Genomic DNA, 21,291 nt, shown 5'->3' with positions numbered 1-21,291 from the left:
CCTACTGTACCGTATGAGAGACCTGACAAGGCAGGAGATACTGCCCTACTGTACCGTATGAGAGACCTGATAAGGCAGGAGATACTACCCTACTGTACCGTATGAGAGACCTGACAAGGCAGGAGATACTACCCTACTGTACCGTATGAGAGACCTGACAAGGCAGGAGATACTGCCCTACTGTACCGTATGAGAGACCTGACAAGGCAGGAGATACTGCCCTACTGTACTGTATGCCATATGAGAGACCTGACAAGGCAGGAGATACTACCCTACTGTACCGTATGAGAGACCTGACAAGGCAGGAGATACTGCCCTACTGTACCGTATGAGAGACCTGACAAGGCAGGAGATACTGCCCTACTGTACTGTATGCCATATGAGAGACCTGACAAGGCAGGAGATATATATGTGTTAAAGTTACCGTATAAACAGTAGAAGTGTTAGTTACCGTATAAACAGTAGAAGTGTTAGTTACCGTATAAACAGTAAAAGTGTTAAAGTTACCGTATAAACAGTAGAAGTGTTAGTTACCGTATAAACAGTAGAAGTGTTAGTTACCGTATAAACAGTAGAAGTGTTAGTTACCGTATAAACAGTAGAAGTGTTAGTTACCGTATAAACAGTAGAAGTGTTAGTTACCGTATAAACAGTATATACTGTGTTAATGTTACCGTATAAACAGTAGAAGTGTTAATGTTACCGTATAAACAGTAGAAGTGTTAGTTACCGTATAAACAGTAGAAGTGTTAGTTACCGTATAAACAGTAGAAGTGTTAGTTACCGTATAAACAGTAGAAGTGTTAATGTTACCGTATAAACAGTAGAAGTGTTAGTTACCGTATAAACAGTAGAAGTGTTAGTTACCGTATAAACAGTAGAAGTGTTAGTTACCGTATAAACAGTAGAAGTGTTAGTTACCGTATATACAGTAGAAGTGTTAGTTACCGTATAAACAGTAGAAGTGTTAGTTACCGTATAAACAGTAGAAGTGTTAATGTTACCGTATAAACAGTAGAAATGTTAGTTACCGTATAAACAGTAGAAGTGTTAGTTACCGTATAAACAGTAGAAGTGTTAATGTTACCGTATAAACAGTAGAAGTGTTAGTTACCGTATAAACAGTAGAAGTGTTAGTTACCGTATAAACAGTAGAAGTGTTAGTTACCGTATAAACAGTAGAAGTGTTAAAGACATGAAAACAACAACGTAATAACAGCTAAATATCCTGGTACAATTAGTAGCCAGTAATAAAAACAGCTCCAGCTAATTACTACAGGCTCCTTGAGACACAGTTTGTTCATCGGATACAACTGTTCAACGACACAGGCACACTACAATAGGATGGCATTTAGGACGTAGGTCCAGCCCATGTCAAATATACAGTATACATAGTGCACTATGTAGGAAATAGGATGGCATTTGGGACGTAGGTCCAGCCCATGTCAAATATACAGTATACATAGTGCACTATGTAGGAAATAGGATGGCATTTGGGACGTAGGTCCAGCCCATGTCAAATATACAGTATACATAGTGCACTATGTAGGAAATAGGATGGCATTTAGGACGTAGGTCCAGCCCATGTCAAATATACAGTATACATAGTGCACTATGTAGGAAATAGGATGGCATTTAGGACGTAGGTCCAGCCCATGTCAAATATACAGTATACATAGTGCACTATGTAGGAAATAGGATGGCATTTAGGACGTAGGTCCAGCCCATGTCAAATATACAGTATACATAGTGCACTATGTAGGAAATAGGATGGCATTTGGGACGTAGGTCCAACCCATGTCAAATATACAGTATACATAGTGCACTATGTAGGAAATAGGATGGCATTTGGGACGTAGGTCCATCCCATGTCAAATATACAGTATACATAGTGCACTATGTAGGAAATAGGATGGCATTTAGGACGTAGGTCCAGCCCATGTCAAATATACAGTATACATAGTGCACTATGTAGGAAATAGGATGGCATTTAGGACGTAGGTCCAGCCCATGTCAAATATACAGTATACATAGTGCACTATGTAGGAAATAGGATGGCATTTAGGACGTAGGTCCAGCCCATGTCAAATATACAGTATACATAGTGCACTATGTAGGAAATAGGATGGCATTTAGGACGTAGGTCCAGCCCATGTCAAATATACAGTATACATAGTGCACTATGTAGGAAATAGGATGGCATTTAGGACGTAGGTCCAGCCCATGTCAAATATACAGTATACATAGTGCACTATGTAGGAAATAGGATGGCATTTAGGACGAGGTCCAGCCCATGTCAAATATACAGTATACATAGTGCACTATGTAGGAAATAGGATGGCATTTAGGACGTAGGTCCAGCCCATGTCAAATATACAGTATACATAGTGCACTATGTAGGAAATAGGATGGCATTTAGGACGTAGGTCCAGCCCATGTCAAATATACAGTATACATAGTGCACTATGTAGGAAATAGGATGGCATTTGGGACGTAGGTCCAACCCATGTCAAATATACAGTATACATAGTGCACTATGTAGGAAATAGGATGGCATTTAGGACGTAGGTCCAGCCCATGTCAAATATACAGTATACATAGTGCACTATGTAGGAAATAGGATGGCATTTAGGACGTAGGTCCAGCCCATGTCAAATATACAGTATACATAGTGCACTATGTAGGAAATAGGATGGCATTTAGGACGTAGGTCCAGCCCATGTCAAATATACAGTATACATAGTGCACTATGTAGGAAATAGGATGGCATTTAGGACGTAGGTCCAGCCCATGTCAAATATACAGTATACATAGTGCACTATGTAGGAAATAGGATGGCATTTAGGACGTAGGTCCAGCCCATGTCAAATATACAGTATACATAGTGCACTATGTAGGAAATAGGATGGCATTTGGGACGTAGGTCCATCCCATGTCAAATATACAGTATACATAGTGCACTATGTAGGAAATAGGATGGCATTTAGGACGTAGGTCCAGCCCATGTCAAATATACAGTATACATAGTGCACTATGTAGGAAATAGGATGGCATTTGGGACGTAGATCCAACCCATGTCAAATATACAGTATACATAGTGCACTATGTAGGAAATAGGATGGCATTTGGGACGTAGGTCCATCCCATGTCAAATATACAGTATACATAGTGCACTATGTAGGAAATAGGATGGCATTTAGGACGTAGGTCCATCCCATGTCAAATATACAGTATACATAGTGCACTATGTAGGAAATAGGATGGCATTTGGGACGGACAAAGAGAAGGATAGCGGGTGATATATATTTCTAAACACCCACACATTGACTCTGTACCGGTACCCGCTGTATATAGACTCCACATTGACTCTGTACCGGTACCCCCTGTATATAGCCTCCACATTGACTCTGTACCGGTACCCCCTGTATATAGCCTCCACATTGACTCTGTACCGTAATACCCTGTATATAGCCTCCACATTGACTCTGTACCGTAATACCCTGTATATAGCCTCCACATTGACTCTGTACTGGTATATAGCCTCCACATTGACTCTGTACTGGTATATAGCCTCCACATTGACTCTGTACTGGTATATAGCCTCCACATTGACTCTGTACTGGTATATAGCCCCCACATTGACTCTGTACCGTAACACCCTGTATATAGCCTCCACATTGACTCTGTAAGAGCGTCTGCTAAATGACTTAAATGTAATGTAAATATAGCCTCCACATTGACTCTGTACCGTAATACCCTGTATATAGCCTCCACATTGACTCTGTACTGGTATATAGCCTCCACATTGACTCTGTACTGGTATATAGCCTCCACATTGACTCTGTACCGTAATAACCTGTATATAGCCTCCACATTGACTCTGTACCGTAACACCCTGTATATAGCCTCCACATTGACTCTGTACCGTAACACCCTGTATATAGCCTCCACATTGACTCTGTACCGGTACCCCCTGTATATAGCCTCCACATTGACTCTGTACCGGTACCCCCTGTATATAGCCTCCACATTGACTCTGTACCGTAACACCCTGTATATAGCCTCCACATTGACTCTGTACTGGTATATAGTCTCCACATTGACTCTGTACCGTAACACCCTGTATATAGCCTCCACATTGACTCTGTACCGGTACCCCTTGTATATAGCCTCCACATTGACTCTGTACTGGTATATAGCCTCCACATTGACTCTGCACCGGTACCCACTGTATATAGCCTCCACATTGACTCGGTACCGGTACCCCCTGTATTTGGCCTCCACATTGACTCTGTACCGTAATACCCTGCATATAGCCTCCACATTTACTCGGTACCGTTACCCCCTGTATATAACCTCCACATTGACTCTGTACCGGTACCCCCTGTATACAGCCTCCACATTGACTCTGTACCGTAACACCCTGTATGTAGCCTCCACATTGACTCCTTACCGTTACCCCCTATATATAGCCTCCACATTGACTCTGTACCGGTACCCCCTGTATATAGCCTCCACATTGACTCTGTACTGGTATATAGCCTCCACATTGACTCTGTACTGGTATATAGCCTCCACATTGACTCTGTACTGGTATATAGCCTCCACATTGACTCTGTACCGTAATACCCTGTATATAGCCTCCACATTGACTCTGTACCGTAATACCCTGTATATAGCCTCCACATTGACTCTGTACCGGTACCCCCTGTATATAGCCTCCACATTGAGGTCTACTATAACTGTTGTATTCAGCATTTCACTGTAAGGTCTACTAGAAGGATAGCGGGTGATATATATATTTCTGAACACCCACACATTGACTCTGTACTGGTATATAGCCTCCACATTGACTCTGTACCGTAATACCCTGTATATAGCCTCCACATTGACTCTGTACTGGTATATAGCCTCCACATTGACTCTGTACCGTAATACCCTGTATATAGCCTCCACATTGACTCTGTACCGTAACACCCTGTATATAGCCTCCACATTGACTCTGTACCGTAATACCCTGTATATAGCCTCCACATTGACTCTGTACCGGTACCCACTGTATATAGCCTCCACATTGACTCTGTACCGGTACCCCCTGTATATAGCCTCCACATTGACTCGGTACCGGTGCCTCCTGTATTTGGCCTCCACATTGACTCTGTACCGTAACACCCTGTATATAGCCTCCACATTGACTCTGTACCGTAACACCCTGTATATAGCCTCCACATTGACTCTGTACCGGTACCCCTTGTATATAGCCTCCACATTGACTCTGTACCGTAACACCCTGTATATAGCCTCCACATTGACTCTGTACCGGTACCCCCTGTATATAGCCTCCACATTGACTCTGTACCGGTACCCCTTGTATATAGCCTCCACATTGACTCTGTACCGTAACACCCTGTATATAGCCTCCACATTGACTCTGTACTGGAAGGTAGCCTCCACATTGACTCTGTACCGGTACCCCCTGTATATAGCCTCCACATTGACTCTGTACCGTAATACCCTGCATATAGCCTCCACATTTACTCGGTACCGTTACCCCCTGTATATAGCCTCCACATTGACTCTGTACCGGTACCCCCTGTATACAGCCTCCACATTGACTCTGTACCGCTACCCCCTGTATATAGCATCCACATTGACTCTGTACCGGTAGCCCCTGTATATAGCCTCCACATTGACTCTGTACCGGTACCACCCTGTATATAGCCTCCACATTGACTCTGTACCGGTATACCCTGTATATAGCCTCCACATTAACTCTGTACCGGTACCCCCTGAATATAGCCTCCACATTGACTCTGTACCGGTACCCCCTGTATATAGCCTCCACATTGACTCTGTACTGGTATACCCTGTATATAGCCTCCACATTAACTCTGTACCGGTACCCCCTGAATATAGCCTCCACATTGACTCTGTACCAGTACCCCCTGTATGAAGCCTCCACATAGACTCTGTACCGGTACCCCCTGCATATAGCCTCCACATTGACTCTGTACCGGTACCCCCTGTATATAGCCTCCACATTGAGGTCTACTATACCTGTTGTATTCAGCATTTCACTGTAAGGTCTACTACACCTGTTGTATTCAGCATTTCACTGAGGTCTACTACACCTGTTGTATTAAGCATTTCACTGTAAGGTCTACCTACACCTGTTGTATTCAGCATTTCACTGTAAGGTCTACTACACCTGTTGTATTCAGCATTTCACTGTAAGGTCTACCTACACCTGTTGTATTCAGCATTTCACTGTAAGGTCTCTACACCTGTTGTATTCAGCATTTCACTGTGAGGTCTACTACACCTGTTGTATTCAGCATTTCACTGTAAGGTCTACTACACCTGTTGTATTCAGCATTTCACTGTAAGGTCTACTACACATGTTGTATTCAGCATTTCACTGTAAGGTCTACTACACCTGTTGTATTCAGCATTTCACTGTAAGGTCTACTACACCTCAGCATTTTGTATTACACCAGCATTTCACTGTAAGGTCTACTACACCTGCTGTATTCAGCATTTCACTGTAAGGTCTACTACACCTGTTGTATTCAGCATTTCACTGTAAGGTCTACTACACCTGTTGTATTCAGCTTTTCACTGTGAGGTCTACGTACACCTGTTGTATTCAGCATTTCACTGTGAGGTCTACGTACACCTGTTGTATTCAGCATTTCACTGTGAGGTCTACTACACCTGTTGTATTCAGCATTTCACTGTAAGGTCTACTACACCTGCTGTATTCAGCATTTCACTGTAAGGTCTACTACACCTGTTGTATTCAGCATTTCACTGTAAGGTCTACTACACCTGTTGTATTCAGCATTTCACTGTAAGGTCTACTACACCTGTTGTATTCAGCATTTCACTGTAAGGTCTACTACACCTGTTGTATTCAGCATTTCACTGTAAGGTCTACTACACCTGTTGTATTAAGCATTTCACTTTAAGGTCTACCTACACCTGTTGTATTCAGCATTTCACTGTAAGGTCTACTACACCTGTTGTATTCAGCATTTCACTGTAAGGTCTACCTACACCTGTTGTATTCAGCATTTCACTGTAAGGTCTACTACACCTGTTGTATTCAGCATTTCACTGTAAGGTCAACCTACACCTGTTGTATTCAGCATTTCACTGTAAGGTCAACCTACACCTGTTGTATTCAGCATTTCACTGTAAGGTCAACCTACACCTGTTGTATTCAGCATTTCACTGTAAGGTCAACCTACACCTGTTGTATTCAGCATTTCACCGTAAGGTCTACTACACCTGTTGTATTCAGCATTTCACCGTAAGGTCTACTACACCTGTTGTATTCAGCATTTCACTGTAAGGTCTACTACACCTGTTGTATTCAGCATTTCACTGTAAGGTCTACCTACACCTGTTGTATTCAGCATTTCACTGTAAGGTCTACTACACCTGTTGTATTCAGCATTTCACTGTAAGGTCTACTACACCTGTTGTATTCAGCTTTTCACTGTAAGGTCAACCTACACCTGTTGTATTCAGCATTTCACTGTAAGGTCTACTACACCTGTTGTATTCAGCATTTCACTGTAAGGTCTACCTACACCTGTTGTATTCAGCATTTCACTGTAAGGTCTACTACACCTGTTGTATTCAGCATTTCACTGTAAGGTCTACCTACACCTGTTGTATTCAGCATTTCACTGTGAGGTCTACTACACCTGTTGTATTCAGCATTTCACTGTAAGGTCTACTACACCTGTTGTATTCAGCATTTCACTGTGAGGTCTACTACACCTGTTGTATTCAGCATTTCACTGTGAGGTCTACTACACCTGTTGTATTCAGCATTTCACTGTAAGGTCTACCTACACCTGTTGTATTAAGCATTTCACTGTAAGGTCTACTACACCTGTTGTATTCAGCATTTCACTGTAAGGTCTACCTACACCTGTTGTATTAAGCATTTCACTGTAAGGTCTGATTTGATAGTAGTGATGACGGGAACTATAGCTCATCATAGTTAGTCATCTCACTCCTGTCCTAATTGCCAAAAGCAATGAGCCTCTAAATAATAATATTATCTATATCTGGCCATGACCCCACTCTCTCAGGATGTCTCAAAAACAACAACAAAAAGTTTTTAATAAACACATGAAATCGGACCAAGTAAAAACACCCACCAAATTATTAAAATGAAGCTCATTAGGGAAACGCTGTCATACGATTGGACAACACTCAAAACAACTGCAAAGGGTTTGTTGAGTGTTGCCTGCGTCACTAGACATCCATCCGTTTTGCCTCCCATGATTTTCAAATGTTCCCGGCTTAAAGGGGCAATCTGTAGTTGCTACATCAACTTTTGGGAATAATAAATTAATCATATGTACCTATTGAGTCTTTGAAGAGTTGAAGAATAGACACAGAAAAAATGCATAGCCGTGAGAAGTATGGGTGCTGAGGATGCCACAGCACCCCCTGAAAATATATTTCACAAAAGTAGTGCACTGGGCCTTTACTAGTATTAGCAGACCGGCAGGTAGCCTCCAGGTAGCCTAGTGGTTAGAGTGTAGATGAGGCAGGTAGTCTCCAGGTAGCCTAGTGGTTAGAGGGGGAGGCAGGTAGCCTAGTGGTTAGCGTGTAGAGGAGGCAGGTAGCCTCCAGGTAGCCTAGTGGTTAGAGGGGGAGGCAGGTAGCCTAGTGGTTAGAGTGTAGAGGAGGCAGGTAGCCTCCAGGTATCCTAGTGGTTAGAGGGGGAGGCAGGTAGCCTCCAGGTAGCCTAGTGGTTAGAGTGTAGAGGAGGCAGGTAGCCTCCAGGTAGCCTAGTGGTTAGAGTGGGAGGCAGGTAGCCTCCAGGTAGCCTAGTGGTTAGATGGGGAGGCAGGTAGCCTCCAGGTAGCCTAGTGGTTAGAGTGTAGAGGATGCAGGTAGCCTCCAGGTAGCCTAGTGGTTAGAGTGTAGAGGAGGCAGGTAGCCTAGTGGTTAGAGGGGGAGGCAGGTAGCCTAGTGGTTAGAGGGGGAGGCAGGTAGCCTAGTGGTTAGAGGAGGGAGGCAGGTAGCCTAGTGGTTAGAGGAGGGAGGCAGGTAGCCTAGTGGTTAGAGGGGGAGGCAGGTAGCCTAGTGGTTAGAGGAGGGAGGCAGGTAGCCTCCAGGTATCCTAGTGGATAGAGTGTAGAGGAGGCAGGTAGCCTAGTGGTTAGAGGGGGAGGCAGGTAGCCTAGTGGTTAGAGGGGGAGGCAGGTAGCCTCCAGGTATCCTAGTGGATAGAGTGTAGAGGAGGCAGGTAGCCTAGTGGTTAGAGTGTAGATGAGGCAGGTAGCCTCCAGGTAGCCTAGTGGTTAGAGGGGGAGGCAGGTAGCCTAGTGGTTAGAGGGGGAGGCAGGTAGCCTCCAGGTATCCTAGTGGTTAGAGTGTAGAGGAGGCAGGTAGCCTCCAGGTAGCCTAGTGGTTAGAGTGGGAGGCAGGTAGCCTAGTGGTTAGAGTGGGAGGCAGGTAGCCTAGTGGTTAGAGTGTAGAGGAGGCAGGTAGCCTAGTGGTTAAGAGTGTAGAGGAGGCAGGTAGCCTAGTGGTTAAGAGTGTAGAGGAGGCAGGTAGCCTCCAGGTAGCCTAGTGGTTAGAGAGTTGGGCCAGTAACCAAAAGGTTTCTGGATCAAATCCCCGATCTGACAAGGTACAAATCTGTCGTTCTGCCCCCTGAACAAGGCATTTAACCCACTGTTCCCCGGTAGGCCGTCATTGTAAATAAGAATTAGTTCTTAACTGACTTGCCTAGTTAAATAAATAAAAAATTATCAAAAAAAGGCCCAGCATACTGTGCAATTACTAGAATTAGCAGACTGATATTGAGGTCTCCTGCAGCCCACATTTGTATTCAGCATCTCTGCTTTGCCAAAAAAAGCTAGTTGTATAATTAAGAAAGGCATCTTGCAGGATTCAATAGTTGGAATTGAGTTGTTGTCTCTTTCTCTGTGATGTCATTCTAATGGAATCCAGAAAGAACAAAACCCTGTCTCTTTCTCTGTGATGTCATTCTAATGGGATCCATAAAGAACAAAACCCTGTCTCTTTCTCTGTGATGTCATTCTAATGGAATCCGGAAATAACACAACCCTGTCCCTTTCTCTGTGATGTCATTCTAATGGAATCCAGAAAGAACTAAACCCTGTCTCTTTCTCTGTGATGTCATTCTAATGGAAACCAGAAAGAACAAAACCCTGTCTCTTTCTCTGTGATGTCATTCTAATGGAATGTAGACAGAACAAAACCCTGTCTCTTTCTCTGTGATGTCATTCTAATGGAATGTAGACAGAACAAAACCCTGTCTCTTTCTCTGTGATGTCATTCTAATGGAATCCAGAAAGAACAAAACCATGTCATTCTAATGGAATCCAGAAATAACAAAACCCTGTCTCTTTCTCTGTGATGTCATTCTAATGGGATCCAGAAAGAACAAAACCCTGTCTCTTTCTCTGTGATGTCATTCTAATGGGATCCATAAAGAACAAAACCCTGTCTCTTTCTCTGTGATGTCATTCTAATGGAATCCAGACAGAACACAACCCTGTCTCTTTCTCTGTGATGACATTCTAATGGAATGTAGACAGAACAAAACCCTGTCCCTTTCTCTGTGATGTCATTCTAATGGAATCCAGAAAGAACAAAACCCTGTCTCTTTCTCTGTGATGTCATTCTAATGGAATCCAGAAAGAACAAAACCCTGTCTCTTTCTCTGTGATGTCATTCTAATGGAATCCAGAAAGAACAAAACCCTGTCTCTTTCTCTGTGATGTCATTCTAATGGAATCCGGAAATAACACAACCCTGTCCCTTTCTCTGTGATGTCATTCTAATGGAATCCAGAAAGAACTAAACCCTGTCTCTTTCTCTGTGATGTCATTCTAATGGAAACCAGAAAGAACAAAACCCTGTCTCTTTCTCTGTGATGTCATTCTAATGGAATGTAGACAGAACAAAACCCTGTCTCTTTCTCTGTGATGTCATTCTAATGGAATGTAGACAGAACAAAACCCTGTCTCTTTCTCTGTGATGTCATTCTAATGGAATCCAGAAAGAACAAAACCATGTCATTCTAATGGAATCCAGAAATAACAAAACCCTGTCTCTTTCTCTGTGATGTCATTCTAATGGGATCCAGAAAGAACAAAACCCTGTCTCTTTCTCTGTGATGTCATTCTAATGGGATCCAGAAAGAACAAAACCCTGTCTCTTTCTCTGTGATGTCATTCTAATGGGATCCATAAAGAACAAAACCCTGTCTCTTTCTCTGTGATGTCATTCTAATGGAATCCAGACAGAACACAACCCTGTCTCTTTCTCTGTGATGACATTCTAATGGAATGTAGACAGAACAAAACCCTGTCCCTTTCTCTGTGATGTCATTCTAATGGAATCCAGAAAGAACAAAACCCTGTCTCTTTCTCTGTGATGTCATTCTAATGGAATCCAGAAAGAACAAAACCCTGTCTCTTTCTCTGTGATGTCATTCTAATGGAATCCAGATAGAACAAAACCCTGTCTCTTTCTCTGTGATGTCATTCTAATGGAATCCAGAAAGAACTAAACCCTGTCTCTTTCTCTGTGATGTCATTCTAATAGAATCCATAAAGAACACAACCCTGTCTCTTTCTCTGTGATGTCATTCTAATGGGACCCAGAAAGAACACAACCCTTTCTCTTTCTCTGTGATGTCATTCTAATGGGATCCATAAAGAACACAACCCTGTCTCTTTCTCTGTGATGTCATTCTAATGGGATCCATAAAGAACACAAGCCTGTCTCTTTCTCTGTGATGTCATTCTAATGGGATCCATAAAGAACACAACCCTTTCTCTTTCTCTGTGATGTCATTCTAATGGGATCCATAAAGAACACAAGCCTGTCTCTTTCTCTGTGATGTCATTCTAATGGGATCCATAAAGAACACAAGCCTGTCTCTTTCTCTGTGATGTCATTCTAATGGGATCCATAAAGAACACAACCCTTTCTCTTTCTCTGTGATGTCATTCTAATGGAATCCAGAAAGAACACAACCCTGTCTCTTTCTCTGTGATGTCATTCTAATGGAATCCAGAAAGAACTAAACCCTGTCTCTTTCTCTGTGATGTCATTCTAATAGAATCCATAAAGAACACAACCCTGTCTCTTTCTCTGTGATGTCATTCTAATGGGACCCAGAAAGAACACAACCCTTTCTCTTTCTCTGTGATGTCATTCTAATGGAATGCAGAAAGAACACAACCCTGTCTCTTTCTCTGTGATGTCATTCTAATGGAATCCATAAAGAACACAACCCTTTCTCTTTCTCTGTGATGTCATTCTAATGGGATCCATAAAGAACACAACCCTGTCTCTTTCTCTGTGATGTCATTCTAATGGGATCCATAAAGAACACAAGCCTGTCTCTTTCTCTGTGATGTCACTCTAATGGGATCCATAAAGAACACAAGCCTTTCTCTTTCTCTGTGATGTCATTCTAATGGGATCCATAAAGAACACAAGCCTGTCTCTTTCTCTGTGATGTCATTCTAATGGGATCCATAAAGAACACAAGCCTGTCTCTTTCTCTGTGATGTCATTCTAATGGGATCCATAAAGAACACAACCCTTTCTCTTTCTCTGTGATGTCATTCTAATGGAATCCAGAAAGAACACAACCCTGTCTCTTTCTCTGTGATGTCATTCTAATGGGATCCATAAAGAACACAAGCCTGTCTCTTTCTCTGTGATGTCATTCTAATGGAATCCATAAAGAACACAACCCTTTCTCTTTCTCTGTGATGTCATTCTAATGGAATCTAGACAGAACACAACCCTGTCTCTTTCTCTGTGATGTCATTCTAATGGGATCCATAAAGAACACAACCCTGTCTCTTTCTCTGTGATGTCATTCTAATGGGATCCATAAAGAACACAACCCTTTCTCTTTCTCTGTGATGTCATTCTAATGGGATCCATAAAGAACACAACCCTTTCTCTTTCTCTGTGATGTCATTCTAACGGGATCCATAAAGAACACAACCCTGTCTCTTTCTCTGTGATGTCATTCTAATGGGATCCATAAAGAACACAACCCTGTCTCTTTCTCTGTGATGTCATTCTAATGGGATCCATAAAGAACACAACCCTGTCTCTTTCTCTGTGATGTCATTCTAATGGGATCCATAAAGAACACAACCCTTTCTCTTTGATGTCATTCTAATGGAATCCAGAAAGAACAAAACCCTGGTCCTTTCTCTGTGATGTCATTCTAATGGAATCCAGAAAGAACAAAACCCTGTCCTCAAACATTTTACATCAAAAAGGTGCAAAGTTATGGGCAAAGACACAAAACATCCACATCAAATTAAATATTTGTCTTGATCAAATAACATGGAGAAGAAAAAAAACAAACACTGCAGTATTAATTGATCATCCTTACAACCCACGTAATGTTAATCTGCATTACTGTATTGTACATAGGCTGGCCATCTTGGTCTGCACCTGTAGACTTTCTGTCACCATGGCGATAAACAATGTACAATACAGTAATTGATTACATTGAGACATCAAGTGGTTTGTGATGATGTGGCTGAGTTGGTCGAGCGTTTACAATGCTAGGGCTAGGGTTATGGGCTTGATTCCCACGGGCGACCAGTACGGAAAAGTATGCACTCACTACTGTAAGTTGCTCTGGATAAGAGCCTCTACTAAAACGGAAAAATAATGAATAAACAGTTTTCACATAGAAATAAGATGCATTTGCAATGTATTTCAAGAAACTGGAAAAGCAAATATTTGTATATTTTGTACAGATAATTAGCAGACTGAAAGTTACAAATGCTGGTGAACACTCGAATTACATTTAGTAAAAAAATAAAACGATATATATTTTTAAATTAGTGCACTGGGCCTTTATTGGTCCTGTATTAGAGTAGTACTAACCCTTTACTAGTCCTGTATTAGAGTAGTACTAACCCTAACCCTTTACTAGTCCTGTATTAGAGTAGTACTAACCCTTTACTAGTCCTGTATTAGAGTAGTACTAACCCTTTACTAGTCCTGTATTAGAGTAGTACTAACCCTTTACTAGTCCTGTATTAGAGTAGTACTAACCCTTTACTAGTCCTGTATTAGAGTAGTACTAACCCTTTACTAGTCCTGTATTAGAGTAGTACTAACCCTTTACTAGTCCTGTATTAGAGTAGTACTAACCCTTTACTAGTCCTGTATTAGAGTAGTACTAACCCTTTACTAGTCCTGTAATTAGAGTAGTACTAACCCTTTACTAGTCCTGTATTACAGTAGTACTAACCCTAACCCTTAACTAGTCCTGTATTAGAGTAGTACTAACCCGTTACTAGTCCTGTATTACAGTAGTACTAACCCTAACCCTTTACTAGTCCTGTATTACAGTAGTACTAACCCTAACCCTTTACTAGTCCTGTATTACAGTAGTACTAACCCTAACCCTTTACTAGTCCTGTATTACAGTAGTACTAACCCTTTACTAGTCCTGTATTACAGTAGTACTAACCCTTTACTAGTCCTGTATTAGAGTAGTACTAACCCTTTACTAGTCCTGTATTAGAGTAGTACTAACCCTTTACTAGTCCTGTATTAGAGTAGTACTAACCCTTTACTAGTCCTGTATTAGAGTAGTACTAACCCTTTACTAGTCCTGTATTAGAGTAGTACTAACCCTTTACTAGTCCTGTATTAGAGTAGTACTAACCCTTTACTAGTCCTGTATTAGAGTAGTACTAACCCTTTACTAGTCCTGTATTAGAGTAGTACTAACCCTTTACTAGTCCTGTATTAGAGTAGTACTAACCCTTTACTAGTCCTGTATTAGAGTAGTACTAACCCTTTACTAGTCCTGTATTAGAGTAGTACTAACCCTTTACTAGTCCTGTATTAGAGTAGTACTAACCCTTTACTAGTCCTGTATTAGAGTAGTACTAACCCTTTACTAGTCCTGTATTAGAGTAGTACTAACCCTTTACTAGTCCTGTATTACAGTAGTACTAACCCTAACCCTTTACTAGTCCTGTATTAGAGTAGTACTAACCCTTTACTAGTCCTGTATTAGAGTAGTACTAACCCTTTACTAGTCCTGTATTAGAGTAGTACTAAGCCTTTACTAGTCCTGTATTAGAGTAGTACTAACCCTTTACTAGTCCTGTATTAGAGTAGTCCTAACCCTTTACTAGTCCTGTATTAGAGTAGTACCAACCCTTTACTAGTCCTGTATTAGAGTAGTACTAACCCTAACCCTTAACTAGTCCTGTATTAGAGTAGTACTAACCCTTTACTAGTCCTGTATTGCAGTAGTACTAACCCTAACCCTTTACTAGTCCTGTATTACAGTAGTACTAACCCTTTACTAGTCCTGTATTACAGTAGTACTAACCCTTTACTAGTCCTGTATTACAGTAGTACTAACCCTAACCCTTTACTAGTCCTGTATTAGAGTAGTACTAACCCTTTACTAGTCCTGTATTAGAGTAGTACTAACCCTAACCCTTTACTAGTCCTGTATTAGAGTAGTACTAACCCTAACCCTTTACTAGTCCTGTATTAGAGTAGTACTAACCCTTTACTAGTCCTGTATTAGAGTAGTACTAAGCCTTTACTAGTCCTGTATTAGAGTAGTACTAAGCCTTTACTAGTCCTGTATTAGAGTAGTACTAAGCCTTTACTAGTCCTGTATTAGAGTAGTACTAAGCCTTTACTAGTCCTGTATTAGAGTAGTACTAAGCCTTTACTAGTCCTGTATTAGAGTAGTACTAACCCTTTACTAGTCCTGTATTAGAGTAGTACTAACCCTTTACTAGTCCTGTATTAGAGTAGTACCAACCCTTTACTAGTCCTGTATTAGAGTAGTACTAACCCTTTACTAGTCCTGTATTAGTAGTACTAACCCTTTACTAGTCCTGTAGTACTAACCCTTTACTAGTCCTGTATTAGAGTAGTACTAACCCTTTACTAGTCCTGTATTAGAGTAGTACTAACCCTTTACTAGTCCTGTATTAGAGTAGTACTAACCCTTTACTAGTCCTGTATTAGAGTAGTACTAACCCTTTACTAGTCCTGTATTAGAGTAGTACTAACCCTTTACTAGTCCTGTATTAGAGTAGTACTAACCCTTTACTAGTCCTGTATTAGAGTAGTACTAACCCTTTACTAGTCCTGTATTAGAGTAGTACTAACCCTTTACTAGTCCTGTATTAGAGTAGTACTAACCCTAACCCTTTACTAGTCCTGTATTAGAGTAGTACTAACCCTAACCCTTTACTAGTCCTGTATTAGAGTAGTACTAACCCTTTACTAGTCCTGTATTAGAGTAGTACTAACCCTTTACTAGTCCTGTATTAGAGTAGTACTAACCCTTTACTAGTCCTGTATTAGAGTAGTACTAACCCTTTACTAGTCCTGTATTAGAGTAGTACTAACCCTGTACTAGTCCTGTATTGGAGTAGTACTAACCCTAACCCTTTACTAGTCCTGTATTAGAGTAGTACTAACCCTTTACTAGTCCTGTATTAGAGTAGTACTAACCCTTTACTAGTCCTGTATTATAGTAGTACTAACCCTAACCCTTTACTAGTCCTGTATTAGAGTAGTACTAACCCTTTACTAGTCCTGTATTAGAGTAGTACTAACCCTTTACTAGTCCTGTATTAGAGTAGTACTAACCCTTTACTAGTCCTGTATTAGAGTAGTACTAACCCTTTACTAGTCCTGTATTAGAGTAGTACTAACCCTGTACTAGTCCTGTATTGGAGTAGTACTAACCCTTTACTAGTCCTGTATTAGAGTAGTACTAACCCTAACCCTTTACTAGTCCTGTATTAGAGTAGTACTAACCCTTTACTAGTCCTGTATTGGAGTAGTACTAATCCTAACCCTTTACTAGTCCTGTATTAGAGTAGTACTAACCCTTTACTAGTCCTGTATTAGAGTAGTACTAACCCTTTACTAGTCCTGTATTAGAGTAGTACTAACCCTTTACTAGTCCTGTATTAGAGTAGTACTAACCCTTTACTAGTCCTGTATTAGAGTAGTACTAACCCTAACCCTTTATAACCCTTTACTAGTCCTGTATTAGAGTAGTACTAACCCTTTACTAGTCCTGTATTAGAGTAGTACTAACCCTTTACTAGTCCCGTATTAGAGTAGTACTAAACCTTTACTAGTCCTGTATTAGAGTAGTACTAACCCTTTACTAGTCCTGTATTAGAGTAGTACTAACCCTTTACTAGTCCTGTATTAGAGTAGTACTAACCCTAACCCTTTACTAGTCCTGTATTAGAGTAGTACTAACTAGAGGTCGACCGATTAATCGGAATGGCATATTCATTAGGGCCGATTTCAAGTTTTCATTAACAATCGGAAATCGGTATTTTTGGACACCGATTTGGCTAATTGTTTTTATTTTTATACAGCTGCACCATCGAGAGCATCTTGACTGGCTGCATCACCGCCTGGTACGACAACTGCTTGGCAACCGACCGCAAGGCGCTACAGAGGGTAGTGCGTACGGGCCCCAGTACATCACCAGCGCTGAGATCCCTGCCATCCAAGACCTCTATACCAGGCGGTGTCAGAGACACCTGAGTCATACTGTTCTCTCTGCTACCGCACGGTAAGTGATACCAGAGCACCAAGTCTGCATAAGACTGCTGAAGAGTTAATCAAATGGCTATTTGCATGAACCCACTCTTGTTTTTGCACTGGCTCTATGTACACTGACTGTACTCTACCCACACACTCACACATACCACACACACGCATATTGACACGACACACACACACACGCATATTGACACGACACCCACACACACACGCATATTGACACGACACCCACACACACACGCATATTGACACGACACCCACACACACACGCATATTGACACACACACACACGCTGCTGCTACTCTGTTTATTATCTATTATGGATTGCCTAGTCACCTTTACCCCTACCTACAATACCAGTCAAACGTTTGGACACACACTTGCTCATTCAATGAGAGAATACCAAGAGTAAGCAAAGCTGTATTCAAGAAACATTTGTTTAAACACTTTTTTTTGGAGGGGGGGGGGGGGGTTTACTACATGATTCCATGTGTGTTATTTCTAGGTTTTGATGTCTTCACTATTATTCTACAACGTAGAAAAGAGTAAAAAATAAACAAAACAACCCTTGAATGAGTACTGTACATATTTCCTCAACTACCTCGTACCCCCCTGCACATTGACTCTGTACTGGTCCTTGTATATAGGCTCATTACTACCTCATACCCCTGCACATTGACTCTGTACTGGTACTCCTTGTATATAGGCTCATTACTACCTCGTACCCCTGCACATTGACTCTGTACTGGTCCTTGTATATAGGCTCATTACTACCTCGTACCCCTGCACATTGACTCTGTACTGGTCCTTGTATATAGGCTCATTACTACCTCGTACCTCTGCACATTGACTCTGTACTGGTCCTTGTATATAGGCTCATTACTACCTCGTACCCCTGCACATTGACTAATGATAATTTGCAAATAAATTCATAAAAAAATGCTACAATGTGATTTTCTGGATTTGTTTTTCTCATTTTGTCTGTCATAGTTGAAGTGTACCTATGATGAAAACTACAGGCCTCTCTCATCTTTTTAAGTGGGAGAACTTGCACAATTGGTGGCTGACTAAATACTTTTTTGCCCCACTGTATATATATTTTTTTATTCCTCACCTTTGATTTTTTACAAATACAGTACTATACACTGAGCCCCAGGACCAGTTAACCTTAAGGGCCCCAAGACCAGTTAACCTTAAGGGCCCCAGGACCAGTTAACCTTAAGGGCCCCAGGACCAGTTAACCTTAAGGGCCCCAGGACCAGTTAACCTTAAGGGCCCCAGGACCAGTTAACCTTAAGGGCCCCAAGACCAGTTAACCTTAAGGGCCCCAGGACCAGTTAACCTTAAGGGCCCCAATACCAGTTAACCTTAAGGGCCCCAGGACCAGTTAACCTTAAGGGCCCCATGACCAGTTAACCTTAAGGGCCCCAGGACCAGTTAACCTTAAGGGCCCCATGACCAGTTAACCTTAAGGGCCCCATGACCAGTTAACCTTAAGGGCCCCAGGATCAGTTAACCTTAACAAGGGCCCCAGGACCAGTTAACCTTAACAAGGGCCCCAGGACCAGTTAACCTTAAGGGCCCCAGGACCAGTTAACCTTAAGGGCCCCAGGACCAGTTAACCTTAAGGGCCCCAGGACCAGTTAACCTTAAGGGCCCCAGGACCAGTTAACCTTAAGGGCCCCAGGACCAGTTAACCTTAAGGGCCCCAGGACCAGTTAACCTTAAGGGCCCCAGGACCAGTTAACCTTAACAAGGGCCCCAGGACCAGTGTAAACAAAATGAAAGTTCACACGTTCTAGAAAGCAACAAAAGTGTACCGAGGATAATAGAAGTCAAGGAACCCACCACACTGGTCTGTAGATCTGTTGCTCATATGGTCCTATTGAAAATTAGACCTATCGCAGGAAATATTAATGTGAAATCCTTTGGTTGTTCTATGAAGAACGGGGATCTGTGACCTAACATCAAGAGATTTTAGATGTATGTCTTTGGGTTGGAAGTTATGAAACAATGTGGATCTGTGTGTGAATTAATAACTACAGCTGTAATGGGATAAATATTTGTAGAAAATCAAAGGGGAGGCATTTTGCAAAGGGATAATCAAGGTCAGGGAACAAAGCTCTAGCACATGTGGATCAGAAGCCATTAAAAATTATAATTATGACAGTTGGAAGATATTTATAAATCAGGGAATTTTCAAATGTGAATTCTTATTGGTGTACGAGTGAGTGAGATCATAGGCCTATGTTTTATTTTTTAGCTTATATTTGTACTTGAAATCCATAACAAATAAACAATTTACATTTTCGAATGTAATTGTTGTGGGGAAAAACTAAGTTGGTTTTTAAGATATCTATTTTTCTGTAAACAACAGGACTATCTGATTGCACTTTTATAACGGTCCCTTAGCCGCCAGCACATAATATTCCCCCATTGAAACCAAAGTAAAGTCACTTTTAAAACGGTCCCTTAGCCGCCAGCACATAATATTCCCCCATTGAAACCAAAGTAAAGTCACTTTTAAAACGGTCCCTTAGCCGCCAGCACATAATATTCCCCCATTGAAATCAAAGTAAAGTCACTTTTTGAAAACGGAACGATGGAATCGTCATCTGTTTCTAGATATATCACCCTAATCATCCGAGGACCTTCCGTCGAAGAGGCATTGACAAACAAACTCCCAACTATCAAACCAACATCCAAACTGAAAACAAACGTACTGCGGTTTCCTTTGCGTTTTTTCGTACATTATTTTTCAATGCATTTTTTTGCAAGGTGCAGTTCTCGATAACAGATGCAGCCACTTTTCCACAGGCTTCCATCGGTGGTCACTGGGCAGGGTTGGAACCGTGCGATCAGTCTACGGCGGGGTTAAGGATGACGGCGGGGTTAAGGATGAGAAATGGAGCAACATTTGCAAAAGAAACAATGTATCAATAATTAACCTATTATGGCAACAAATGTATCGCACAAGTAACCACCTATAATTCCATAATTTGTCATTTATAACACTGCTTGCAGGAAGGTGTCTGCTGTCTATCCCATGTTTCTCTACCACTGAGTCGTTCCGTCATCTTCAAATCCTTGCATCGAGAGAATAAAACATCTACAATTACCTCTCATTTCAGCGTCGACGGTTTTTAAAATCACATGTTCACGGACACATTGTAACAAAATACTTCAACGTACCTTTCACAACCTATTTTATGAGCATGTTGCTCCTTCCTTGTGAGGACGGCTGACACTACTAGTACGTCGTGAACACAGTTGCGCTCTACCGTAGAGAAGAGCGGATAGATCGGTCTGGGTCCTAGTGCCGCTTAAACTCTGGAGTTGTCGCTTCCTACTCAACAGGTTACCTGTCCTGCACTGCACCCACCGCGTGCAGGGCCACCCAGAGCCCATATCGGCATTTAATTTACATACCGTGGTGATGTGATGACACTCCCTTTTCCCCAAATATTTCACAACAATCAAAGACTATAGACTAATCCACATCAACATGACACTTGCAGACATGTCATGTTTGCCTTTCATTTACATTTAAGTCATTTAGCAGTCATTTTCCTGTCCCTCAGAAAAATCAGCGACAACTACAAAAACGATGATAAAGACAATGTCCACTCATTACAGATTACATGACATATTTTTTTTTTCTGCGGT

The 21,291-nt window shown here is 41.6% G+C and overlaps 1 protein-coding gene across 1 annotated transcript in view; it reads right to left on the bottom strand.

The window, feature by feature from the left end:
• Positions 1–20,917, bottom strand: part of LOC115123075 (ras-related protein Rab-27B-like) — a 107,301-nt gene extending 86,384 nt beyond the window's left edge. The window contains exon 1 of the mRNA XM_065017174.1: positions 20,818–20,917. The gene's annotated coding sequence lies outside the window, so the exon portion shown is untranslated. The remainder of the gene's footprint in view (positions 1–20,817) is intronic.
• Between the last annotated feature and the right edge of the window lie 374 nt (positions 20,918–21,291).

This window comes from Oncorhynchus nerka, linkage group LG4 (assembly GCF_034236695.1).
Source record: "Oncorhynchus nerka isolate Pitt River linkage group LG4, Oner_Uvic_2.0, whole genome shotgun sequence".
NCBI classification, from domain to species: Eukaryota; Metazoa; Chordata; class Actinopteri; order Salmoniformes; family Salmonidae; genus Oncorhynchus; species Oncorhynchus nerka.
The sequence above is the reverse complement of the archived record's forward strand: the minus strand, read 5'-3'. Positions and strand labels throughout refer to the sequence as shown.